We start from the raw sequence: 12,173 nt of genomic DNA, 5'->3' as shown, positions 1-12,173 counted from the left end.
TGTCGTTGGCCTATCCAAAAGATGAGGTGTCCACGGTGGCACAGCCTTTCCGGCAATGGCCCATAGGCGCAGTCTCCTCGGAAAAAGAAGAAACGGAGAGAGAAACAAAAAAAAAAAGACATCGATAAAAATAATATTTCACCGTTCTTCTCTCCTTCATAGTTAAAAATAAATATTTTATTAGATACGATGTTCACCAACAAATTTGACAAGAAACAAAGTGCCTTTAAACAAATCTAACTATTTTCAAATGGAGGACATTTTTAGTGGCCCGTGGTAATTTTTGTCTTGTTTGAAAGAACAGAAGAAAAAGAATGAACATGAGAGTAATTAAACCCCGTCGGACCCAAACCTCTGAAGTCTGAAAGCCCCCAAAACCTTCGCCGCTCCTTCCATTAACACAGACATGGTCCTCGGCCTCTACACCTTCGCCGACATCGCTGCCGACGGAGCACCCCGCCTCGAGGCGGCCGATGGCGAGGAGCTCGTCCGTGTCGATCAGCGCTGCCGAGCTTGCACTCGCCCCCCGCGCGCTGAAGGCCCCCGGAACCCTTTTCCTCACCACCAGGAGGGTGATCTGGGTCAGCGATGGCGGCGAGGGCTACGCTGTAGACTTCGTTGCCGTCTCGCTCCACGCCGTGTCGCGTGATCCCGAGGCGTATCCATACCCCTGCATCTACACACAGGTCAGTTCGCGACCTCCTGGTTGGCTTCTGATTCGGCGGATAGTTTGATGCCCGTTTCTGGTAATGAAGGTGAACTGCGTAGTGTTATCTAGATGGATACCAGCACAATTTCTCGAGAATGCAAGCTTTGGCTGGCTTCACGGCACATATAAGTAGGGATGAAAACGGTACGCATATTTTCCAACCGTATTCGAAACCGAATCCGTTTAGAGGGGTTGAGATCTGTCCATATCCGAGTCCGGATATCCAACATCCGATACCGTATCCGTATCCGAATACTCAAATCGCATATTTATGATGTCGATATCCAATCGTATTCTATCCGACATAGTTGACACTATCCGTATTCGAATCCGAATTCGGACAGAAATATGAAAACAAATGTAATATCGGTGATATCCGTCCGTATCCGATCCGTTTTCATCCCTACATATAAGTACATAAATTTTATTTCGTATCTTAATTGAAAGGCAGAGCTCCCGCCACCCCTTTCAAAACAACACGAAAAAAACTGGTACATAGAGATGCAAACCATGGGCTGGGTCAAAAATTAACTGAATTGAGGGGTTTGGATTCAGGCAAATGTAGAGAGTACCTTCTATTTGATTGTAAGATTAAATGGAGATGATGAAGGTCCTGTTTTGGTGTTTTGGTAAAGCTTCTCTTGGAAGCGCTTCCTAGAGAAGCTGCACAAATGGAGTAGAAGTACAGTCAAAATAAGCAGGTCTGGGTCCAGCTTCTGTTTTTAGTACAAATGGGAGTGTTGGGAATAAATGCGGCATGAATCAGTGGCAGAAAAGCGTTCCGTTTGGCTGTTAATTTCACCTTAATTTGTCATAAGCAACTTATAAGCTGTAGCAAATAGGCCCATATTATGCATCCATGCTATGATATGAGATTAAGTATTGATTGGCAGTTAATGGTAGCATCCAGATTGGAGTGATGTGAGTGAAGGTAAGTGTCCTAGATGTTTCTCGTTAGTCATAATGCTACTAGTTTATTTCACATCAGAGTTCTTTTATGCTGATTTTGGATGTTGTTTGTTACAATTGTGATGATCATTTGGCAAGCACGTTTTACTTGTAGCTCTTTTGTTTCGTTTCTTGTATTTTAGTTTTGAACATTGTAGTGCTAGCTTTTGGCTTGCACTTTTTGCAGAGAAGGAAGTTTTAAGATGTTGTAATGTCTATCTTTTCTTCCTATGAAGCCAGGGCCGGTCCTGAGTTTTTCTGGACCTAGAACGAAGCTAAAATTTTGGGCCTTTTATATAAACATGATTATACTACTAGTACTACTCATTGCTATTATATATACACACATATATAAAATGCTATCAATAAGCACCTAACTGAATGCAAAAGCAATATTGATATGAAATTATTTGTATACATACTAAATTACCTTAAAAAAATTAGAGAAACAATTATTCAAAAGTTAAACAATTATACAAAGAGAAAATTCACGAAGATTAAACAATTATAGACTACTACTTTAGAGAGTCAAGTGCCTAGCAGATTGAATATTTGAATACCCAATTAAATCGCAATTTTCAGATACCAATTCTCAAATGATGTCCGTTCGGGTCTCTGAAGTCTGAATCGCTAATTAAACTTACGGCTGTACATGATTAGGGAACATGTTGTATGGAATTAGGGATCGTAGGAGATAGGAATAGGACAGAGATTGATTCGTACCTTATGGGGATCAGCGGATCACGTTCAGTCGTTCACGTAATCAAGTGCGAGACTGTGGGTGCGGACTTCAGCACGTGCCTGCCTGGCGGCCTGGCTGGCCGCTGGCGATTCGCAGAGTCGATATCTATACTACTCGCAGAGGAAAGAGGATGAGAGAACAGAGGATCAGTCGAACAGTCGCCAACTCCGCTACTCGCAGGGCAGTCTGCAGTTGAAGAGCCTCGCATCGTCGTGTGGAGTCGCTGCTGCGTCCCGTCGTCTGCGTATGTTTCTTACGGCTGACAGAATACTACTGTACGTACTAGTGACTGCATACCTGGGGAGGGCCCATCAGCTACCCTGGGCCTGGGACGGCTGTCCCTCTCACCCCGCCCCAGGGCTGGGCCTGTATGAAGCAGAAGTTATTGGTTTCTATAAATATATAGGGTTGGCTATTGTGTAAAATGTTCACTTGGTATATGGGGAGACTTATAGATTTAAGAAGACAATTCCAATTACATGTGAGGTATTTTTCTTTGGACTATGTGTACCAGTGTACTATCATCTTTTGATGTCTTTTCTCCTTTTGTAATGATTCTTTGTGCCTTTTTGGGACTACTCACTCCAAAATCCCAGCAATGGGAGGTTTTGCTTGGAATGGTCTGCCCTCGCGGGCTTTTGTATGTATACTGTTTGGTTCTAACTTTGCATTTGTTAGTGTTTCCCAACCAAAACAATTTTGTTTAATTTCCAAAAAAAAATTGTTTGCTAAGTTTTTTTTCTTGATTTTTTAGCGTTTATTTGCTTGTGGCTGATACAAGATGAAGTTATTCAATTTGTGTGTTTATTCTTTCTGATGAAGTTACTCATTTTGTGTGCTTATTCTTTCTTATTAATGGTTTGTTTTTGAAGTGACCTAAGTGGGCATAGATCACAAAACTATTCTGTGTTTATTCTTTATTAATTATATTCATGTGGTTCTAAAGCGTCCATTATAGCCTTGGTATAGCAATGCTATAGTTTTTTTATAGGGTCTACTGCTACAATATTTTCAATTGTCCCGTTGTTGCTGCTAATGATGTTTTAGCTCTGCTAAACACTATTATTTGGCTTAGCCGCAAAATATTTTTAGCATTACTAATCCTGAAATTTCTTACTCTAGATTACTACAAAATATACCACATTGTTATGTTCTTTACTTAGTAAATAATGTAATGAACCATTAAATTATTATTGAATTGTGATTATGTTCATTGATTTAATGAATGTTAAGTAATGAAACTGGAGACATGTTTGTCTAGAGCCTCGTACATGTGTTTGAGTTTTGTTTTCATGATATTTCCTTAGTTACATGTTTCCATGCCAATGTTTTCTGATTGGCTTATCGTTCCTAATCGGTCCGGTACCGATTAGGACAATCAGGACAATTAATCGACGATCAGGACGATTAATCGACCTCTGATCGGTCTAATCGTCCAGCATATAGCAGGACTATATAAGTATATGTCATATATGTATGGTATATATATAATATACCATATACTATATATTTATATAGTAGACATCGAGCATATTTCTAGTTAGTTGGTTACTTACCTATGAGATCTGACTCCATATTCTTGTCCCAGCCTCCATATATTTGCTGATTTTCTGCAGGAATAATAGATAACTTGAGTAAGTAGATGCAAAAGAATAGTGTGACAGACTGACAGCATTACAACAAGCACATACTCAATCCAGATCCAGAAAAGTAGGAATTAAGAAAACTAGCATAGTCCACAGCTTACTTAATATAGTACGAGTACTGAGTACATACTACAAACTAAATAATTAAACACTGCAAACAACATTCAGAGTTTTTAAGATAACACTAGCTGCCATTCAATCAACATTCAGCAGCCATCTAAATCTAAATAAGGAAATCATCATCCAAATTGAAGCCGCCTCCTCCATCTCCACCCGAGTCTCTATCCACCTCCATTCCTACTTCAGCATTTAGTGATACGCTGAAGTAGCCCATTTGCCTATTTAGTACTGATCGGCAAAGAGAAACCCTAATGGGCCTGGCCCAAATAAATATAGCTCAGTAAACTGAAGTAGCCCATCTGCCTATTTAGTGCTGATCGGCAAAGAGACCTAATCGGACAATTAATCGCGAGTAATCGACGATTAATCGGACGATCACGTTTCTGATCGCTCTTATCGAATCGGAGGGCCTAATCAAGTGCTAAGTACCGATAAGGATGATTAATCGCGATTAATCGGACGATCAGAAAACATTGTTCCATGCATAAATTAAATTTTTGTAAGTTTTCTATGAAACTGCTAAATAAAATAACTTCCACTATATATATCCAACTATAGTTTTTTATTACTCCTGGAGGTGACCGCTACTAAATGTCTTAGTCTGCTACTTAAAAACCATGATTATATTGGATTTGTTCCATAGGGAACTAGGAACCAAGTGTACATACTTCATTTTTTTGGGTTTTTTTTTTGTTTTTTTTGTTTTTACCAAGACTGCAAGACAATTGTATGGAGTTTATTTGAGCGCACTAATAGATATGTTGTATGGAGTTTTAAATATTGTGGAAGGGTTCATTCAAACTAAAAGAAAATTCAATGTACTTGTGATGGGGTGGGTAAAATTTCTCGTCCTCAGGCTTAAATGCATTCCCACAATGAGTTCTTTCTTATCAAAGTCTATGGATTACATTTGAGGATGCAGATTAGGTATTGTAGCATTGAGACTTGGCTGTCCACAATTATGCTTGATCTTTTTTTTCCCTATGGCTCCAAATTTGTATTGGCTGCAATTGTGACAACTATTCTTCATGCTGAGCCCTGTTACATGTGCAAAAAACAATATTTTGTTGCCCTCTTATTGAAAGTTCAAGTGGTAAAGTTATGCCCTATCATTTTATAATTGTGTTTTTTTTCTCGTTTACAATGTTCCCTTCTAAGTTTCCTACTGAGTCCCTTTTTTCTAAATGAATATGCACTCGGTCTTTTCACTACTTCTGTTGTTTTGACAACAATGAATGCACTATTGTCGGTTTCAAGCTATCCTTTTCTGTAAGAGGTGCAATCTTTTTTTTTTTTTTTTTTTTTTTTGCGAGTAAGTAAGAGGTGCAATCTAGCAGGGTGCAGTGGCATACTTTACCTGAAAGCAACACAATGCACCTTTACCCAGCATTAATAGTTATTTCCCTTTTCCTTGAAAGAATATAATGCACTGCATATCATCGAGTCACAGTGCTGAAGTATTGGGTGGGGAGGAGGTGGCGGCTGAATGTCCATGGAGGTGATGGCGAAGAGAGCAGGAGGGGAAGAAGCTTAAAACAGAAGAGAGCTCGGCTCTTGACTATGCTTCATAAACCACAATACATCTCCTATCTTTATATAAAGGGGGCTGACCTGACCCTTAAGTAAACTGTAGTTGGGATCTTATAAATGGGATATGATCTTTTTCTAACTTAGAAACAATAAAGGGCGTACCCAGTGCAGAGAGCTCCCGCGCTGAGCGGGGTCTGGGGAAGGGTGTTAGTGGCAAGCCTTACCCTCGCTTGTGCAATGCGAGGAGACCGCGACTCGAACCCGGGACCTTCCGGTCACAGGCGGTAAGACTCTACCGCTTGCACCAGGGCCGCCCTCCAACTTAGAAACAATAAACTTTCTAAATAAATGATGACTTGAGTTGGACGAAAAGACGGTGGGGGAACTGGGTGCTGTGATGGAGGCAGTAGGCGGCTGCCCTTGGTCTCAGTTCGCGTCCCTTTCTTGGTGGTAGCTCGGCTGGGCCTAATTGGCCATAACATCTTTTGTTTCTTCATTTACTTCTAAAATATATGAGAGTTATGGCGGGAGACTTTGGAGTCCAAAGGTTTTAGACTCGGTAGAACTAAAACTGAGTATATGAGATGTGACTTCGGCACTAGCTACTCGGGAGGAGGAAGATATTAGTTTGGAAGGTCAAGTAGTGCCTAGGAAGGATACCTTTCGATATTTAGGATCAATGCTACTGAGAGACGGGGATATTGATGAAGATGTTAGCTATAGAATCAAAGCAGGGTGGATGAAGTGGCGCCAAGCATCTGGTGTCCTATGTGACAAAAGGGTACCACATAAGCTAAAAGGCAAGTTTTATAGGACGACGATCAGACCTGCTATGTTGTATGGTGCAGAATGTTGGCCTACGAAAAGATGACATGTTCAACAGATAAGTGTCGCGGAAATGCGTATATTGCAGTTGGATTTGCGGTCATACAAGAAGGGATCGAGTTCGGAACGATGATGTACGTGATAGATTAGGGGTAGCACCAATTGAAGAAAAGCTTGTCCAACACCGGTTGAGATGGTTTGGACATGTCCAACGGAGACCTCCAGAGGCATCGGTGCGTAGTGGAATCCTAAGCCAGGATAGTAATGTGAAGAGAGGCGGAGGAAGACCGAAGTTGACTTGGGTAGATGCAATAAAATGAGACTTGAAAGGATGAAATATACCCAAAGACTTAGCCTTAGATAGGAGTGCTTGGAAAATAGCTATTCACGTGCCTGAACCTTGATTGCTTCTGCTGGGTTTCAACTCTAGCTTACCCCAACTTGTTTGGGACTTAAAAGCTTTGTTGTTGTTGTTGTTGTATTTACTTCTAAAATATGTCTTAAGTTTCAAACTGATTGAACTTGTCTGAGCCACTATACCATGACATCTTTAGGAAAGACTAATCTCCTTCTGTACGCAATGTCAGTAGTCTTTGTATAATGAAATGTATAATTGTAAATCTCCAACAGGCATTGCTGATATGCATATCCTGTGACCTGTGAACCAATTTTGGGCCTCCAGTATGATCTTCCTGTGCTAACTAATTTTGCATTATGTTCCTGTATTAACTGATCCCCCCCTTTCATTGGATTATGAAGATTGAGACGGAAGCTAGCTCTGGTGAGGAGTCTGATGTGTCAGATTCTGAAACAAATGGAGAACTCGAGCTCTCAAAAGTTACCGAAATGCGCATCATACCTTCAGATCCTGGTCAATGTATCCTTTTGGCAAATTGTCTTATCAAGATCCTTGTTTTTAAGAAATGGTTGCCTATGATGCTCCTATACCTGATCTAGAATTCCTGTAAATTTAATTATTTCATTACTTTGTAATTCATTTTTTGACATAATTCCATTTATTTTTGTGTTCTTATATGACTGTAGTGAGTAGTGATTGCTATCAAATTTCTTAAAGGAATACTTCTTTAGCTTATCCACTTGTTGCAAATACTATGTTATACAGAATGTTGACATTCTAGTTTGGGCTCTCACTGACCAATGGGCTGCATCGGCCCATGACAGTTGACTAGAAATGAGCATACTTGCATAATGTAGAGTAAACATGTACTGAGGAGCGCTTGCAACTTGAGATGAGGCTGTAGACACCTTTGTCATTTTGCTGCTATCCAATTTCTTCCCCGTCAGACTTCCTGCAAACAACTGTGTTCACTAGGGCTGATATTCATTTCTTTTCCTTCTGTATGCACCAAGTTATGTCAACTAAAGGACTTGTACAATTTCTTGAACATCTGTGTTATCCCTTTTGTATCTTGGATCCTTGATGGACTTTTCAGTGGATGAACTCTTTGAAGCATTCTGCAATTGCGCTGAGCTCAACCCTGATCCTAGTGATGGTAACCAATGCCATAAGCTCATAATTTTTATATCCTTGAACAGTCTTCATGTATTCTTATAACTGGCACTTAGCAGAGAGTGATGAAGAACATGGCTGGGTTCATGGTGATGAGGGTTATGAAGATATGACAGATGGTAAGCATTCTTAATTTCTTTTGTACTTCTTCATCTGTTACATGTTTTCTCACATATCTTTAGCATAATATTCCTTTATTTTTCTTGCATTCAGGAAGCGACACTGAGTTTTCAGATGTTAACCCAATTGGTCAAACTGGTGAGCAGGATATTACTCATGCTGTAATCGAGGTAGGCAGTCATTTTAACCATTGTTGTGTTTTGCATTGCTGCTTTGCATGACTAACTGATATAGCCAATTGGATTCCTTGTTCTTTTATTCTTCTATTAAAACTAATGTTGCATGTGGCGAGTGCAAGAAGACTCTTAGCATGTTTTGGTTCGAAGACGTAGTGGGATGGGACGGATTCGAAGGTCCCTGTTTTCTGTTGAGGGGATGAGACAGTCCATGTTTTCTGTTTGGTAGTAGGGATAAAGGGATATGGGATGGACGGCATATTTGACACTGTTAGCCACTGTTCAGTGGGACCCACGTGTTAATCTCTTTTTTTATATAAAAATTCTTCCTCTCGACTTCCATAGCCCGAGCGGCATCGTGGCTATGCCCCACGCCCTGCCGCCGCGTCCCATGCCTGCATTGCTGCTGTGCTTTACGCCCTGCACGTGAGCTCGCCCCCGCAAACAACCACGTCCCATGCCCCATGCGCGAGCTCGCGACCGCGCCCGCAAGCCCCACGCGAGGACGAGGACACGCGAGTTCTGGTCGGCGTGAGCTCGGACCTGCGAGCTCGTCGGGAGCGCCTGCCTGCACCGTTCCGCTTGCCGGGGAGCTTGGTCGTCATGAGCTTGATTGCCACCACGAGGTCCAGCGACGCCGGCCACCGAGGGCAGAGCAAGGCAGTGCCGGCGATGAGGTCAACCCCCATGTTGAAGAGAAGAGGAGTGGCGGCTCTGGTGAGCTCGCTGCCCATGCGGAGGAAGAGGTTCTTGCGAATGGCACCTAACACCATGTACAGAGGATGCCCCTGTCCCCTCGATTTGGAGGGACATGCTGGCCCTGAATAAGGGGAGAATATTCCACTAGGATTATCCCAACCCCAATGTCTCTCAACCAAACAATTCAAAAAATGGGACCGCCCCATCCCATCCCTCTTGAACCTTGAAGCCAAACACATACTTAGGGCTTGTTTGGATGCATGAGTATCAACTTCAGTGCACATGTGTTGGAGTGGAATGGAATGGAACTTAGTTTAATTCCACCCCAATCCACTTTAACACATGTGGATTGAGATAAATACATACGCATCTAAACAAGGCCTTAGGGCATGTTTGGATACAAGAGCTAATTGTTAGCTAGCTAAAAATTAGCTTTAGTGCATCCGGACAGGAGGGCTAATAGGTGAGCTAATTTTTTAGCCTAGCATCCTAGCTCATCCAAACAGACCCTTAATTTATCCTTTTTCGTTTATAAGAACAGATATTCTGTTTCTTCTTTGATCTGGCAGTGCAAACTATCTTTCTCTCTTTGGTTGTCTTTCTAATAAACTCCACTGCCTTTAATTTGTTTAATGTTTGTTTCATCTTCATATCTTCTGCTACCTAGCTAGCATAGCTCGATTGTTACGAGAGAACATATTTGCAGCAATATAGTTTAGGAAGTTGCCAACATCTTTCACCCAATTGAGATCTATCACCGGCCTAAATATGGGCTGCCGAGCTGGGCCGAATGGGTCCCAGAAGCCCTGGTCCTCCACCCTGCCAGGGGCGTGCGCGACTAGGGTGGGGCAGCTACCCGCCGACCCCTGCCCACCGGGGGAGCCCGAAAGAGAGAGACTAGGAGGAGATTTGGTAAAATTAAGAAAACAGTAGGAAAAATAGAAATAGAATTTGTATAGGAAATAAGATTAAAAAGGAGAGTGCAAATCTATGAGGACGAGTCCTCTTGTTTGCTTAGGGTACAAGTTCGCTAGGGACTATAAATATAGGACTTTAGGAGCAATGTAACCGTTTCAATGTAAGCGGAAACAGAGCGTCAGCTCTTTCCCTATCTCCTCTCTGTGCCTGGCTCTCCCTCTCCTGCCGCCGCGGCCTGCCCTAGCACGCCGTCGGCCCCAGCCCTATCCGCCTGTGGCAGCTCCACCCCCCCCCCCCCCCCCCCCCCCCCCCCCCCCCCCCCCCCCCCCCCCCCCCCCCCCCCCCCCCCAGCAGCACCCGTGACACAGAATCTAATCCTTTCGAGGATTTCTTAGATCAACCAGAGCCTAGCATGTTGTTTAGGTAGGAACTGATCCTAACTCGGTTGTGGGTGTGGATGTCTGCCCACGCCACCCCCAAGTTGAACAGTGCTATTTGGCCATTTCTGAATTTCCTACTGTATTGTCATGAAGTGTATTTGTGAAGGCATATATCATCTATGAACGTGATCGAAATACTTCATCAGAGTTCAGGACTGTAATATTTGAAGTTTAGAGATAGCCTCCCTTAGTAGCTTAAGCCATTAGAACCGGGTCCTTTGATCGTTCCAAGTTCATTGTTAACGGAATTGATATTTATATGTGCAGCTCCAGATCAATGACCAACGTTTTGAGGACGCAGAAATAGATGAGGAGAGCCACATAAACGGGAACTAAGGCACCTTGTAGTAATTAGTTCATTGTACATCGGTCATTGATGCAGCATACTTCTCTGTAAAGACTTCACTTTTGTCATGTCATTAGATCATGTGGACCAACTTGAAAACATGCACTAATGTCAACATATTTGATAAAAGGTCGTGCTGCTGGTCAAGAAAATAAATGTAGCGTGCTAGAGGCTCGTTGATACTCGATAGAATGGGGGACAACGAGATACTCCTTTGTTTTATGTGTTGTGCTCTGTAACCGTACGTGCATGACCATCTATGGTTATAGGACCACAGACAATTTTAGAAGTGTTATTGGTAGGGGTGCAAATTGATACCCATGCCGGGCCTTGTCCAGTTGATAAAGATCGCCTCAAGCTAATAGTGTTATTGTAACAAAATATTTGTGCTCTGAACGAAAAAGTTATTTGGGCGTTGTAAGGGTGAACTAGCTATACTTGTCAAGAGAGTTACAGGCCTGTTTGGTTTAGACAGTGGATCCATTCCGCATGGGCTGGTCAGGAATCACCTCGTCCGGTGTTTTTTTCTGGAACGACTTCGCCCGAGATTTGCTCCTTGTTAGTTCGTGGGAATGCTGCATGTGGAACAGGTTCGTGACGGACGAGCTGATGACGTGACGCAAACCAAATGTCTTATAACTTTAGCTAGAATTGAGAAGGCCGGTCAAGACGATATCAGGTATTCGCGATGTTTTATTGTAAATAAATGGAACTGGTCAGAACACGAATTTTGTGCCAGATAATCTCCCGTCAATTGGCCACGTCACCCTGTATTTTGTACCGTTCGATCTTTATCGGACTATCTAAAAATGGACTGCTAACGACGAATTTTGCGCTAGATAGTCTCCCCTCAATTGGCCATGTCACCCTGTATTTTGTACCGTTCGATCATTATCGAACTCTCAAAAACGGACTGCTAAACGTTTACACAGCTATCGTTTCCGTTCGATCTTTATCGGACTCTCTAAAAACGGACTGCTAACGTTTACACAACCTTCGGGAACGAAGGCTACATTCTCCTGTACCCGCGTCAGCTGTTCTAGCATTTGAGTCGTCTGATCGCGAATCAGCTCGGGCTCTCTCTCGAACCGAATCTTCTTAGGTAGTCAGGCTCATCGTGTTCGCTCCAGCTTGTGAAAAAAATTCGAAGGGAGCAGGCACCAGTGCTAGTGCTGTGTCATGAACAGGCGACTAAGGCTGTGTTTAGTTTCCAAAAACTTTCCCAAAAAGTGCCACAGTAGCCATCACATCGAATCTTGCGATATGTGTATGGAGCATTAAACGTAGACAAAAAAAAAACTAATTGCACAGTTTGGTTGGAAATTACGAGACGAACGTTTTGAGACTAATTAGTCAATGATTGAATAATAATTGCCAAATAAAAATAAAGTACTACAGTAGCCTAAATTCCCAAAATTCACGA

The 12,173-nt window shown here is 42.3% G+C and overlaps 1 pseudogene; it reads left to right on the top strand.

The window, feature by feature from the left end:
* The first annotated feature begins 347 nt into the window (after nucleotides 1-347).
* Nucleotides 348-11,429, top strand: LOC136490240 (chloride conductance regulatory protein ICln-like; annotated as a pseudogene).
* The last annotated feature ends 744 nt before the right edge of the window (nucleotides 11,430-12,173 follow it).

Source organism: Miscanthus floridulus, chromosome 1 (genome assembly GCF_019320115.1).
Source record: "Miscanthus floridulus cultivar M001 chromosome 1, ASM1932011v1, whole genome shotgun sequence".
Classification (NCBI taxonomy): Eukaryota; Viridiplantae; Streptophyta; class Magnoliopsida; order Poales; family Poaceae; genus Miscanthus; species Miscanthus floridulus.
Note: the sequence above shows the minus strand (reverse complement) of the source record. Positions and strands in the feature narration are given on the sequence as shown.